At 32.0% G+C, this 14,593-nt stretch overlaps 13 non-coding genes across 13 annotated transcripts; all 13 read right to left on the reverse strand.

The window, feature by feature from the left end:
• Positions 1-795: 795 nt before the first annotated feature.
• On the reverse strand, positions 796-867 carry TRNAC-GCA (transfer RNA cysteine (anticodon GCA)). Its single transcript has one exon. It is a non-coding gene; the product is annotated as a tRNA-Cys (tRNA).
• A 3,984-nt stretch (positions 868-4,851) lies between these two features.
• TRNAC-GCA (transfer RNA cysteine (anticodon GCA)) lies at positions 4,852-4,923 on the reverse strand. The gene has a single exon. It is a non-coding gene; the product is annotated as a tRNA-Cys (tRNA).
• A 442-nt stretch (positions 4,924-5,365) lies between these two features.
• Positions 5,366-5,437, reverse strand: TRNAC-GCA (transfer RNA cysteine (anticodon GCA)). The gene has a single exon. It is a non-coding gene; the product is annotated as a tRNA-Cys (tRNA).
• A 439-nt stretch (positions 5,438-5,876) lies between these two features.
• On the reverse strand, positions 5,877-5,948 carry TRNAC-GCA (transfer RNA cysteine (anticodon GCA)). Its single transcript has one exon. It is a non-coding gene; the product is annotated as a tRNA-Cys (tRNA).
• Positions 5,949-6,378: 430 nt separating this feature from the next.
• TRNAC-GCA (transfer RNA cysteine (anticodon GCA)) lies at positions 6,379-6,450 on the reverse strand. Its single transcript has one exon. It is a non-coding gene; the product is annotated as a tRNA-Cys (tRNA).
• Positions 6,451-6,888: 438 nt separating this feature from the next.
• Positions 6,889-6,960, reverse strand: TRNAC-ACA (transfer RNA cysteine (anticodon ACA)). The gene has a single exon. It is a non-coding gene; the product is annotated as a tRNA-Cys (tRNA).
• A 439-nt stretch (positions 6,961-7,399) lies between these two features.
• On the reverse strand, positions 7,400-7,471 carry TRNAC-GCA (transfer RNA cysteine (anticodon GCA)). Its single transcript has one exon. It is a non-coding gene; the product is annotated as a tRNA-Cys (tRNA).
• Positions 7,472-8,926: 1,455 nt separating this feature from the next.
• TRNAC-GCA (transfer RNA cysteine (anticodon GCA)) lies at positions 8,927-8,998 on the reverse strand. Its single transcript has one exon. It is a non-coding gene; the product is annotated as a tRNA-Cys (tRNA).
• A 2,559-nt stretch (positions 8,999-11,557) lies between these two features.
• Positions 11,558-11,629, reverse strand: TRNAC-GCA (transfer RNA cysteine (anticodon GCA)). The gene has a single exon. It is a non-coding gene; the product is annotated as a tRNA-Cys (tRNA).
• A 435-nt stretch (positions 11,630-12,064) lies between these two features.
• TRNAC-GCA (transfer RNA cysteine (anticodon GCA)) lies at positions 12,065-12,136 on the reverse strand. Its single transcript has one exon. It is a non-coding gene; the product is annotated as a tRNA-Cys (tRNA).
• Positions 12,137-12,615: 479 nt separating this feature from the next.
• TRNAC-GCA (transfer RNA cysteine (anticodon GCA)) lies at positions 12,616-12,687 on the reverse strand. The gene has a single exon. It is a non-coding gene; the product is annotated as a tRNA-Cys (tRNA).
• A 439-nt stretch (positions 12,688-13,126) lies between these two features.
• On the reverse strand, positions 13,127-13,198 carry TRNAC-GCA (transfer RNA cysteine (anticodon GCA)). Its single transcript has one exon. It is a non-coding gene; the product is annotated as a tRNA-Cys (tRNA).
• A 439-nt stretch (positions 13,199-13,637) lies between these two features.
• Positions 13,638-13,709, reverse strand: TRNAC-GCA (transfer RNA cysteine (anticodon GCA)). The gene has a single exon. It is a non-coding gene; the product is annotated as a tRNA-Cys (tRNA).
• Positions 13,710-14,593: the final 884 nt, after the last annotated feature.

Genomic DNA, 14,593 nt, shown 5'->3' on the forward strand with positions numbered 1-14,593 from the left:
AAAGTATTTTTATTTTACAAGTCATTTCTTGGGTTTAGAGTCTACCAATGTGCCATATGTATATTTTGTAAATTTCTTTTCAGACAAAATTTCTCAAGCATTTCCCTACATTTCTTAAGTTGTTTTCCTATTAAGAAGGCACATCGACATGATCATTTTGCCACTTTTCTTAAATAGTATTCAAATTAAGAAAGTACATAAACATGAATTCAACTTCATATGGTTCTAAAACTTCCATGAACATATAGGTAAAAAAGCATGTTTAATCTGTTGAAAAAGTGCATGCAGGGGGCACTCGGAGTTGAACCAAGGACCTCTTGATCTGCAATCAAATGCTCTACCACCGAGCTTTACCACCTATATTTGAAAACAAAATTTTTTTCTTTTTTTTTGCATAAAAACTGAAAGATTTTTACACAGTTTTACATTGTGGTGACTTTTTATTACTTTGATGTGCATTTTACTTTGTTAAACAGAGTTCATTAATCTAAAAAGTACAAAGAAACACAAAGGTATTTTTATTTTACAAGTCATTTCTTGGGTTTAGATTCTACCAATGTGCCACATGTATCTTTTGTAGCTTTGATTACAGACAAAATTTATCGAGCATTTTCCTACATTTCTTAAGTTGTTTTCATATTAAGAAGGCACATCAACATGATCTTTTTGCTACATTTCTTAATCAGAATCCACATTAAGAAAGTACATAAACATGAATTCAACTTCATATGGTTCTAAAACTTCCATGAACATATAGGTAAGAAAGCATGTTTAATCTGTTGAAAAAGTGAATACAGGGGGCACTCGGAGTTGAACCAAGGACCTCTTGATCTGCAATCAAATGCTCTACCACTGAGCTATACCCCCTATATTTGAAAACAAAATTTTTTTTATTTTTTTTTTTTTTGCATAAAAGCTGAAAGATTTTTACAGATTTGCATTGTGGTGACTTTTTATTACTTTGATGTGCATTTTACTTTGTTAAACAGAGTTCATTAATCCAAGAAGTACAAAGAAACACAAAGGTATTTTTATTTTACAAGTCATTTCTTGGGTTTAGATTCTACCAATGTGCCACATGTATCTTTTGTAGCTTTCATTTCAGACAAAATTTCTCGAGCATTTTCCTACATTTCTTAAGTTGTTTTCATATTAAGAAGGCACATCAACATGATCTTTTTGCTACATTTCTTAATCAGAATCCACATTAGGAAAGTACATAAATATGAATTCAACTTCATATGGTTCTAAAACTTTCATGAACATAAAGGTAAAAAAGCATGATTAATCTGTTGAAAAAGTGTCCACAGTGGGCACTCGTAGTCGAACCAAGGACCTCTTGATCTGCAGTCAAATGCTCTACCACTGAGATATTCCCGCTATATTAGTAAATAAAAACTTTTTTTTTTTTGCATAAAACCTGAAAGATTTTTACACAGTTTTACATTGTGTTGACTTTTTATTACTTTGATGTGCATTTTACTTTGTTAAATAGAGTTCATTAATCCAAAAAGTACAAAGAAACACAAAGGTATTTTTATTTTACAAGTCATTTCTTGGGTTTAGATTCTACCAATGTGCCACATGTATCTTTTGTAGCTTTCATTTCAGACAAAATTTCTCGAGCATTTTGATACATTTCTTAAGTTGTTTTCATATTAAGAAGGCGCATCAACATGATCTTTTTGCTACATTTCTTAATCAGAATCCACATTAGGAAAGTACATAAACATGAATTCAACTTCATATGGTTCTAAACCTTTCATGAACATAAAGGTAAAAAAGCATGATTAATCTGTTGAAAAAGTGTCCACAGGGGGCACTCGGAGTCGAACCAAGGACCTCTTGTTCTGCAGTCAAATGCTCTACCACTGAGATATACCCCCAATATTTTAAAACAAAAACTTTTTTTTTTTTTTGCATAAAACCTGTTTTACATTGTGGTGACTTTTTATTACTTTGATGTGCATTTTACTTTGATAACCAGAGTTCATTAATTCAAAAAGTACAAAGAAACACAAAGGTATTTTTATTTTACAAGTCATTTCTTGGGTTTAGATTCTACCAATGTGCCACATGTATCTTTTGTAGCTTTCATTTCAGACAAAATTTCTCAAGCATTTTCCTACATTTCTTAAGTTGTTTTCATATTAAGAAGGCACATCAACATGATCTTTTTGCTACTTTTCTTAAATAGTATTCAAATTAAGAAAGTACATAAACATGAATTCAACTTCATATGGTTCTAAAACTTCCATGAACATATAGGTAAAAAAGCATGTTTAATCTGTTGAAAAAGTGCATACAGGGGGCACGCGGAGTTGAACCAAGGACCTATTGATCTGCAGTCAAATGCTCTACCACTGAGCTTTACCCCCTATATTTGAAAACAAAATTTTTTTCTTTTTTTTTTGCATAAAAACTGAAAGATTTTTACACAGTTTTACATTTTGGTGACTTTTTATTACTTTGATGTGCATTTTACTTTGTTAAACAGAGTTCATTAATCCAAAAAGTACAAAGAAACACAAAGGTATTTTTATTTTACAAGTCATTTCTTGGGTTTAGATTCTACCAATGTGCCACATGTATCTTTTGTAGCTTTCATTTCAGACAAAATTTCTCGAGCATTTTGATACATTTCTTAAGTTGTTTTCATATTAAGAAGGCACATCAACATGATCTTTTTGCTACATTTCTTAATCAGAATCCACATTAGGAAAGTACATAAACATGAATTCAACTTCATATGGTTCTAAACCTTCCATGAACATAAAGGTAAAAAAGCATGATCAATCTGTTGAAAAAGTGTCCACAGTGGGCACTCGGAGTAGAACAAAGGACCTCTTGATCTGCAGTCAAATGCTCTACCACTGAGCTATACCCCCTATATTAGAAAACAAAAACTTTTTTTTTTTTTTGCATAAAACCTGGAAGATTTTTACACAGTTTTACATTGTGGTGAATTTTTATTGCTTTGATGTGCATTTTACTTTGTTAAACAGAGTTCATTAATCCAAAAAGTACAAAGAAACACAAAGGTATTTTTATTTTACAAGTCATTTCTTGGGTTTAGGGTCTACCAATGTGCCATATGTATATTTTGTAAATTTCTTTTCAGACAAAATTTCTCAAGCATTTCCCTACATTTCTTAAGTTGTTTTCCTATTAAGAAGGCACATCAACATGATCATTTTGCTACTTTTCTTAAATAGTATTCAAATTAAGAAAGTACATAAACATGAATTCAACTTCATATGGTTCTAAAACTTCCATGAACATATAGGTAAAAAAGCATGTTTAATCTGTTGAAAAAGTGCATGCAGGGGGCACTCGGAATTGAACCAAGGACCTCTTGATCTGCAATCAAATGCTCTACCACCGAGCTTTACCCCCTATATTTGAAAACAAAATTTTTTTCTTTTTTTTTGCATAAAAACTGAAAGATTTTTACACAGTTTTACATTGTGGTGACTTTTTATTACTTTGATGTGCATTTTACTTTGTCAAACAGAGTTCATTAATCCAAAAAGTACAAAGAAACACAAAGGTATTTTTATTTTACAAGTCATTTCTTGGGTTTAGATTCTACCAATGTGCCACATGTATCTTTTGTAGCTTTGATTACAGACAAAATTTATCGAGCATTTTCCTACATTTCTTAAGTTGTTTTCATATTAAGAAGGCACATCAACATGATCTTTTTGCTACATTTCTTAATCAGAATCCACATTAAGAAAGTACATAAACATGAATTCAACTTCATATGGTTCTAAAACTTCCATGAACATATAGGTAAGAAAGCATGTTTAATCTGTTGAAAAAGTGAATACAGGGGGCATTCGGAGTTGAACCAAGGACCTCTTGATCTGCAGTCAAATGTTCTACCACTGAGCTATACCCCCTATATTTGAAAACAAAATTTTTTTTATTTTTTTTTTTTTGCATAAAAGCTGAAAGATTTTTACAGATTTGCATTGTGGTGACTTTTTATTACTTTGATGTGCATTTTACTTTGTTAAACAGAGTTCATTAATCCAAAAAGTACAAAGAAACACAAAGGTATTTTTATTTTACAAGTCATTTCTTGGGTTTAGATTCTACCAATGTGCCACATGTATCTTTTGTAGCTTTCATTTCAGACAAAATTTCTCGAGCATTTTCCTACATTTCTTAAGTTGTATTCATATTAAGAAGGCACATCAACATGATCTTTTTGCTACATTTCTTAATCAGAATCCACATTAGGAAAGTACATAAATATGAATTCAACTTCATATGGTTCTAAAACTTTCATGAACATAAAGGTAAAAAAGCATGATTAATCTGTTGAAAAAGTGTCCACAGTGGGCACTCGTAGTCGAACCAAGGACCTCTTGATCTGCAGTCAAATGCTCTACCACTGAGATATTCCCCCTATATTAGTAAATAAAAACTTTTTTTTTTTTGCATAAAACCTGAAAGATTTTTACACAGTTTTACATTGTGGTGACTTTTTATTACTTTGATGTGCATTTTACTTTGTTAAATAGAGTTCATTAATCCAAAAAGTACAAAGAAACACAAAGGTATTTTTATTTTACAAGTCATTTCTTGGGTTTAGATTCTACCAATGTGCCACATGTATCTTTTGTAGCTTTCATTTCAGACAAAATTTCTCGAGCATTTTGATACATTTCTTAAGTTGTTTTCCTATTAAGGAGGCACATCAACATGATCTTTTTGCTACTTTTCTTAAATAGTATTCAAATTAAGAAAGTACATAAACATGAATTCAACTTGATATGGTTCTAAAACCTCCATGAACATATAGGTAAAATGGCATGTTTAATCTGTTGAAAAAGTGCATACAGGGAGCACTCGGAGTTGAACCAAGGACCTCTTGATCTGCAGTCAAATGCTCTACCACTGAGCTATGCCCCCTATATTTGAAAACATAAACTTTTTTTTTTTTCTTTTTTTGCATAAAAGCTGAAAGATTTTTACACAGTTTTACATTGTGGTGACTTTTTATTACTTTGATGTGCATTTTACTTTGTTAAACAGAGTTCATTAATCCAAAAAGTACAAAGAAACACAAAGGTATTTTTATTTTACAAGTCATTTCTTGGGTTTAGATTCTACCAATGTGCCACATGTATCTTTTGTAGCTTTCATTTCAGACAAAATTTCTCGAGCATTTTCCGACATTTCTTAAGTTGTTTTCATATTAAGAAGGCACATCAACATGATCTTTTTGCTACATTTCTTAATCAGAATCCACATTAAGAAAGTACATAAACATGAATTCAACTTCATATCGTTCTAAAACTTCCATGAACATATAGGTAAAAAAGCATGTTTAATCTGTTGAAAAAGTGAATACAGGGGGCACTCGGAGTTGAACCAAGGACCTCTTGATCTGCAGTCAAATGCTCTACCACTGAGCTATACCCCCTATATTTGAAAACAAAAATTTTTTTATTTTTTTTTTTTGCATAAAAGCTGAAAGATTTTTACACATTTGCATTGTGGTGACGTTTTATTACTTTGATGTGCATTTTACTTTGTTAAACAGAGTTCATTAATCCAAAAAGTACAAAGAAACACAAAGGTATTTTTATTTTACAAGTCATTTCTTGGGTTTAGATTCTACCAATGTGCCACATGTATCTTTTGTAGCTTTCATTTCAGACACAATTTCTCGGGCATTTTCCTACATTTCTTAAGTTGTTTTCATATTAAGAAGGCACATCAACATGATCTTTTTGCTACATTTCTTAATCAGAATCCACATTAGGAAAGTACATAAATATGAATTCAACTTCATATGGTTCTAAAACTTTCATGAACATAAAGGTAAAAAAGCATGTTTAATCTGTTGAAAAAGTGAATACAGGGGGCACTCGGAGTCGAACCAAGGTCCTCTTGATCTGCAGTCAAATGCTCTACCACTGAGCTATACCCCCTATATTGGAAAACAAAAACTTTTTTTTTTGCATAAAACCTGAAAGATTTTTACAGTTTTACATTGTGGTGACTTTTTATTACTCTGATGTGCATTTTACTTTGATAAACAGAGTTCATTCATTCAAAAAGTACAAAGACACAAAAAGGTATTTTTATTTTACAAGTCATTTCTTGGGTTTAGAGTCTACCAATGTGCCATATGTATCTTTTGTAGATTTCTTTTCAGACAAAATTTCTCAAGCATTTTCCTACATTTCTTAAGTTGTTTTCCTATTAAGAACGCACATCAACATGATCTTTTTGCTACTTTTCTTAAATAGTATTCAAATTAAGAAAGTACATAAACATGAATTCAACTTGATATGGTTCTAAAACTTCCATGAACATATAGGTAAAATGGCATGTTTAATCTGTTGAAAAAGAGCATACAGGGGGCACTCGGAGTTGAACCAAGGACCTCTTGATCTGCAGTCAAATGCTCTACCACTGAGCTATACTCCCTATATTTGAAAACAAAAAAATTTTCTTTTTTTTTGTCATAAAAACTGAAAGATTTTTACACAGTTTTACATTGTGATGACTTTTTATTACTTTGATGTGCATTTTACTTTGTTAAACAAAGTTCATTAATCCAAAAAGTACAAAGAAACACAAAGGTATTTTTATTTTACAAGTCATTACTTGGGTTTAGAGTCTACCAATGTGCCATATGTATCTTTTGTAGATTTATTTTCAGACAAAAATTCTCAAGCATTTCCCTACATTTCTTAAGTTGTTTTCCTATTAAGAAGGCACATCAACATGATCTTTTTGCTACTTTTCTTAAATAGTATTCAAATTAAGAAAGTACATAAACATGGATTCAACTTCATATGGTTCTAAAACTTCCATGAACATATAGGTAAAAAAGCATGTTTAATCTGTTGAAAAAGTGCACACAGGGGGCACTCGGAGTCGAACCAAGGACCTCTTGATCTGTAGTCAAATGCTCTACCACTGAGCTTTACCCCCTATATTTGAAAAGAAAATTTTTTTCCTTTTTTTTTGCATAAAAACTGAAAGATTTTTACACAGTTTTACATTCTGGTGACTTTTTATTACTTTGATGTGCATTTTACTTTGTAAAAACAGAGTTCATTAATCCAAAAAGTACAAAGATACACCGAGGTATTTTTATTTTACAAGTCATTTCTTGGGTTTAGATTCTACCAATGTGCCACATGTATCTTTTGTAGCTTTCATTTCAGACAAAATTTCTCGAGCATTTTGATACATTTCTTAAGTTTTTTTCATATTAAGAAGGCACATCAACATGATCTTTTTGCTACATTTCTAAATCAGAATCCACATTAGGAAAGTACATAAACATGAATTCAACTTCATATGGTTCTAAAGCTTTCATGAACATAAAGGTAAAAAAGCATGATTAATCTGTTGAAAAAGTGTCCACAGGGGGCACTTGGAGTCGAACCAAGGACCTCTTGATTTGCAGTCAAATGCTCTACCACTGAGCTATACCTCCTACATTTGAAAACAAATTTTTTTTTATTTTTTTTTTTTGCATAAAAGCTGAAAGATTTTTACAGATTTGCATTGTGGTGACTTTTTATTACTTTGATGTGCATTTTACTTTGTTAAACAGAGTTCATTAATCCAAAAAGTACAAAGAAACACAAAGGTATTTTTATTTTACAAGTCATTTCTTGGGTTTAGATTCTACCAATGTGCCACATGTATCTTTTGTAGCTTTCATTTCAGACAAAATTTCTCGAGCATTTTCCTACATTTCTTAAGTTGTTTTCATATTAAGAAGGCACATCAACATGATCTTTTTGCTACATTTCTTAATAGTATTCAAATTAAGAAAGTACATAAACATGAATTCAACTTCATATGGTTCTAAAACTTCCATGAACATATAGGTAAAAAAGCATGTTGAATCTGTTGAAAAAGAGAATACAGGGGGCACTCGGAGTTGAGCCAAAGACCTCTTGATCTGCAGTCAAATGCTCTACCACTGAGCTATACCCCCTATACTAGAAAACAAAAACTTTTTTTTTTATTGCATAAAACCTGAAAGATTTTTACACAGTTTTACATTGTGGTGACTTTTTATTACTTTGATGTGCATTTTACTTTGATAAACAGAGTTCAATAATTCAAAAAGTACAAAGAAACACAAAAGTATTTTTATTTTACAAGTCATTTCTTGGGTTTAGAGTCTACCAATGTGCCATATGTATCTTTTGTAGATTTCTTTTCAGACAAAATTTCTCAAGCATTTCCTTACATTTCTTAAGTTGTTTTCCTATTAAGAAGGCACATCAACATGATCTTTTTGCTACATTTCTTAATCAGAATCCACATTAAGAAAGTACATAAACATGAATTCAACTTCATATGGTTCTAAAACTTCCATGAACATATAGGTAAAAAAGCATGTTGAATCTGTTGAAAAAGTGAATACAGGGGGCACTCGGAGTTGAACCAAGGACCTCTTGATCTGCAGTCAAATGTTCTACCACTGAGCTATACCCCCTATATTTGAAAACAAAAATTTTTTTATTTTTTTTTTTGCATAAAAGCTGAAATATTTTTACAGATTTGCATTGTGGTGACTTTTTATTACTTTGATGTGCATTTTACTTTGTTAAACAGAGTTTATTAATCCAAAAAGTACAAAGAAACACAAAGGTATTTTTATTTTACAAGTAATTTCTTGGGTTTAGAGTCTACCAATGTGCCATATGTATCTTTTGTAGATTTCTTTTCAGACAAAATTTCTCAAGCATTTTCCTACATTTCTTAAGTTGTTTTCCTATTAAGAAGGCACATAAACATGATCTTTTTGCTACTTTTCTTAAATAGTATTTAAATTAAGAAAGTACATAAACATGAATTCAACTTGATATGGTTCTAAAACTTCCATGAACATATAGGTAAAATGGCATGTTTAATCTGTTGAAAAAGTGCATGCAGGGGGCACTCGGAGTTGAACCAAGGACCTCTTGATCTGCAGTCAAATGCTCTACCACTGAGCTATACCCCCTATATTTGAAAACAAAAACTTTTTTTTTTTGCATAAAACCTGAAAGATTTTCATACAGTTTTACATTGTGGTGACTTTTTATTGCTTTGATGTGCATTTTACTTTGTTAAACAGAGTTCATTAATCCAAAAAGTACAAAGAAACACAAAGGTATTTTTATTTTACAAGTAACATAGTAACATAGTAACATAGTTAGTAAGGCCGAAAAAAGACATTTGTCCATCCAGTTCAGCCTATATTCCATCATAATAAATACCCAGATCTACGTCCTTCTACAGAACCTAATAATTGTATGATACAATATTGTTCTGCTCCAGGAAGACATCCAGGCCTCTCTTGAACCCCTCGACTGAGTTCGCCATCACCACCTCCTCAGGCAAGCAATTCCAGATTCTCACTGCCCTAACAGTAAAGAATCCTCTTCTATGTTGGTGGAAAAACCTTCTCTCCTCCAGACGCAAAGAATGCCCCCTTGTGCCCGTCACCTTCCTTGGTATAAACAGATCCTCAGCGAGATATTTGTATTGTCCCCTTATATACTTATACATGGTTATTAGATCGCCCCTCAGTCGTCTTTTTTCTAGACTAAATAATCCTAATTTCGCTAATCTATCTGGGTATTGTAGTTCTCCCATCCCCTTTATTAATTTTGTTGCCCTCCTTTGTACTCTCTCTAGTTCCATTATATCCTTCCTGAAAACCGGTGCCCAAAACTGGACACAGTACTCCATGTGCGGTCTAACTAGGGATTTGTACAGAGGCAGTATAATGCTCTCATCATGTGTATCCAGACCTCTTTTAATGCACCCCATGATCCTGTTTGCCTTGGCAGCTGCTGCCTGGCACTGGCTGCTCCAGGTAAGTTTATCATTAACTAGGATCCCCAAGTCCTTCTCCCTGCCAGATTTACCCAGTGGTTTCCCGTTCAGTGTGTAATGGTGATATTGATTCCCTCTTCCCATGTGTATAACCTTACATTTATCATTGTTAAACCTCATCTGCCACCTTTCAGCCCAAGTTTCCAACTTATCCAGATCCATCTGTAGCAGAATACTATCTTCTCTTGTATTAACTGCTTTACATAGTTTTGTATCATCTGCAAATATCGATATTTTACTGTGTAAACCTTCTACCAGATCATTAATGAATATGTTGAAGAGAACAGGTCCCAATACTGACCCCTGCGGTACCCCACTGGTCACAGCGACCCAGTTAGAGACTATACCATTTATAACCACCCTCTGCTTTCTATCACTAAGCCAGTTACTAACCCATTTACACACATTTTCCCCCAGACCAAGCATTCTCATTTTGTGTACCAACCTCTTGTGCGGCACGGTATCAAACGCTTTGGAAAAATCGAGATATACCACGTCCAATGACTCACCGTGGTCCAGTCTATAGCTTACCTCTTCATAAAAACTGATTAGATTGGTTTGACAGGAGCGATTTCTCATAAACCCATGCTGATATGGAGTTAAACAGTTATTCTCATTGAGATAATCCAGAATAACATCCCTCAGAAACCCTTCAAATATTTTACCAACAATAGAGGTTAGACTTACTGGCCTATAATTTCCAGGTTCACTTTTAGAGCCCTTTTTGAATATTGGCACCACATTTGCTATGCGCCAGTCCTGCGGAACAGACCCTGTCGCTATAGAGTCACTAAAAATAAGAAATAATGGTTTATCTATTACATTACTTAGTTCTCTTAGTACTCGTGGGTGTATGCCATCCGGACCCGGAGATTTATCTATTTTAATCTTATTTAGCCGGTTTCGCACCTCTTCTTGGGTTAGATTGGTGACCCTTAATATAGGGTTTTCATTGTTTCTTGGGATTTCACCTAGCATTTCATTTTCCACCGTGAATACCGTGGAGAAGAAGGTGTTTAATATGTTAGCTTTTTCCTCGTCATCTACAACCATTCTTTCCTCACTATTTTTTAAGGGGCCTACATTTTCAGTTTTTATTCTTTTACTATTGATATAGTTGAAGAACAGTTTGGGATTAGTTTTACTCTCCTTAGCAATGTGCTTCTCTGTTTCCTTTTTGGCAGCTTTAATTAGTTTTTTAGATAAAGTATTTTTCTCCCTATAGTTTTTTAGAGCTTCAATGGTGCCATCCTGCTTTAATAGTGCAAATGCTTTCTTTTTACTGTTAATTGCCTGTCTTACTTCTTTGTTTAGCCACATTGGGTTTTTCCTATTTCTAGTCCTTTTATTCCCACAAGGTATAAACCGCTTACACTGCCTATTTAGGATGTTCTTAAACATTTCCCATTTATTATCTGTATTCTCATTTCTTGGGTTTAGATTCTACCAATGTGCCACATGTATCTTTTGTAGCTTTGATTACAGACAAAATTTCTCGAGCATTTTGATACATTTCTTAAGTTGTTTTTATATTAAGAAGGCACATCAACATGATCTTTTTGCTACATTTCTTAATCAGAATCCACATTAAGAAAGTACATAAACATGAATTCAACTTCATATGGTTCTAAACCTTTCATGAACATAAAGGTAAAAAAGCATCTGTTGAAAAAGTGTCCACAGGGGGCACTCGGAGTCGAACCAAGGACCTCTTGATCTGCAGTCAAATGCTCTACCACTGAGCTATACCCCCTATATTAGAAAACAAAAACTTTTTTTTTTTTTGCATAAAACCTGAAAGATTTTTACACAGTTTTACATTGTGGTGACTTTTTATTACTTTGATGTGCATTTTACTTTGATAAACAGCGTTTAATAATTCAAAAAGTACAAAGAAACACAAAAGTATTTTTATTTTACAAGTCATTTCTTGGGTTTAGAGTCTACCAATGTGCCATATGTATCTGTTGTAGATTTCTTTTCAGACAAAATTTCTCAAGCATTTCCCTACATTTCTTAAGTTGTTTTCCTATTAAGAAGGCACATCAACATGATCTTTTTGCTACTTTTCTTAAATAGTATTCAAATTAAGAAAGTATATAAACATGAATTCAACTTCATATGGTTCTAAAACTTCCATGAACATATAGGTAAAATGGCATGTTTAATCTGTTGAAAAAGTGCATACAGGGGGCACTCGGAGTTGAACCAAGGACCTCTTGATCTGCAGTCAAATGCTCTACCACTGAGCTATTCCCCCTACATTTGAAAACATAAACTTTTTTTTTTTGAGCTATACCCCCTATATTTGAAAACAAAAATTTTTTATTTTTTTTTTGCATAAAAGCTGAAATATTTTTACAGATTTGCATTGTGGTGACTTTTTATTACTTTGATGTGCATTTTATTTTGTTAAACAGAGTTTATTAATCCAAAAAGTACAAAGAAACACAAAGGTATTTTTATTTTACAAGTAATTTCTTGGGTTTAGAGTCTACCAATGTGCCATATGTATCTTTTGTAGATTTCTTTTCAGACAAAATTTCTCAAGCATTTTCCTACATTTCTTAAGTTGTTTTCCTATTAAGAAGGCACATAAACATGATCTTTTTGCTCCTTTTCTTAAATAGTATTTAAATTAAGAAAGTACATAAACATGAATTCAACTTGATATGGTTCTAAAACTTCCATGAACATATAGATAAAAAAGCATGTTGAATCTGTTGATAAAGTGAATACAGAGGGCACTCGGAGTTGAACCAAGGACCTCTTGATCTGCAGTCAAATGCTCTACCACTGAGCTATACCCCCTATATTTGAAAACAAAAATTTATTTATTTTTTTTTTTTGCATAAAAGCTGAAATATTTTTACAGATTTGCATTGTGGTGACTTTTTATTACTTTGATGTGCATTTTACTTTGTTAAACAGAGTTTATTAATCCAAAAAGTACAAAGAAACACAAAGGTATTTTTATTTTACAAGTAATTTCTTGGGTTTAGAGTCTACCAATGTGCCATATGTATCTTTTGTAGATTTCTTTTCAGACAAAATTTCTCAAGCATTTTCCTACATTTCTTAAGTTGTTTTCCTATTAAGAAGGCACATAAACATGATCTTTTTGCTCCTTTTCTTAAATAGTATTTAAATTAAGAAAGTACATAAACATGAATTCAACTTGATATGGTTCTAAAACTTCCATGAACATATAGATAAAAAAGCATGTTGAATCTGTTGAAAAAGTGAATACAGGGGGCACTCGGAGTTGAACCAAGGACCTCTTGATCTGCAGTCAAATGCTCTACCACTGAGCTATACCCCCTATATTTGAAAACAAAAATTTATTTATTTTTTTTTTTTGCATAAAAGCTGAAATATTTTTACAGATTTGCATTGTGGTGACTTTTTATTACTTTGATGTGCATTTTACTTTGTTAAACAGAGTTTATTAATCCAAAAAGTACAAAGAAACACAAAGGTATTTTTATTTTACAAGTAATTTCTTGGGTTTAGAGTCTACCAATGTGCCATATGTATCTTTTGTAGATTTCTTTTCAGACAAAATTTCTCAAGCATTTTCCTACATTTCTTAAGTTGTTTTCCTATTAAGAAGGCACATAAACATGATCTTTTTGCTACTTTTCTTAAATAGTATTTAAATTAAGAAAGTACATAAACATGAATTCAACTTGATATGGTTCTAAAACTTCCATGAACATATAGGTAAAATGGCATGTTTAATCTGTTGAAAAAGTGCATGCAGGGGGCACTTGGAGTTGAACCAAGGACCTCTTGATCTGCAGTCAAATGCTCTACCACTGAGCTATACCCCCTATATTAGAAAAAAAAACTTTTTTTTTTTTGCATAAAACCTGAAAGATTTTTACAGTTTTACATTGTGGTGACTTTTTATTACTTTGATGTGCATTTTACTTTGATAAACAGAGTTCATTCATTCAAAAAGTACAAAGAAACACAAAGGTATTTTTATTTTACAAGTAATTTCTTGGGTTTAGAGTCTACCAATGTGCCATATGTATCTTTTGTAGATTTCTTTTCAGACAAAATTTCTCAAGCATTTCCCTACATTTCTTAAGTTGTTTTCCTATTAAGAAGGCACATCAACATGATCTTTTTGCTACTTTTCTTAAATAGTATTCAAATTAAGAAAGTATATAAACATGAATTCAACTTCATATGGTTCTAAAACTTCCATGAACATATAGGTAAAATGGCATGTTTAATCTGTTGAAAAAGTGCATACAGGGGGCACTCGGAGGACCAAGGACCTCTTGATCTGCAGTCAAATGCTCTACCACTGAGCTATACCCCCTATATTTGAAAATATAAACTTTTTTTTTTTGAGCTATACCCCCTATATTTGAAAACAAAAATGTTTTTATTATTTTTTTTTTTGCATAAATGCTGAAATATTTTTACAGATTTGCATTGTGGTGACTTTTTATTACTTTGATGTGCATTTTACTTTGTTAAACAGAGTTTATTAATCCAAAAAGTACAAAGAAACACAAAGGTATTTTTATTTTACAAGTAATTTCTTGGGTTTAGAGTCTACCAATGTGCCATATGTATCTTTTGTAGATTTCTTTTCAGACAAAATTTCTCAAGCATTTTCCTACATTTCTTAAGTTGTTTTCCTATTAAGAAGGCACATAAACATGATCTTTTTGCTACTTTTCTTAAATAGTATTTAAAT

Source organism: Ranitomeya imitator, chromosome 1, assembly GCF_032444005.1.
Source record: "Ranitomeya imitator isolate aRanImi1 chromosome 1, aRanImi1.pri, whole genome shotgun sequence".
Lineage (NCBI taxonomy): Eukaryota > Metazoa > Chordata > Amphibia > Anura > Dendrobatidae > Ranitomeya > Ranitomeya imitator.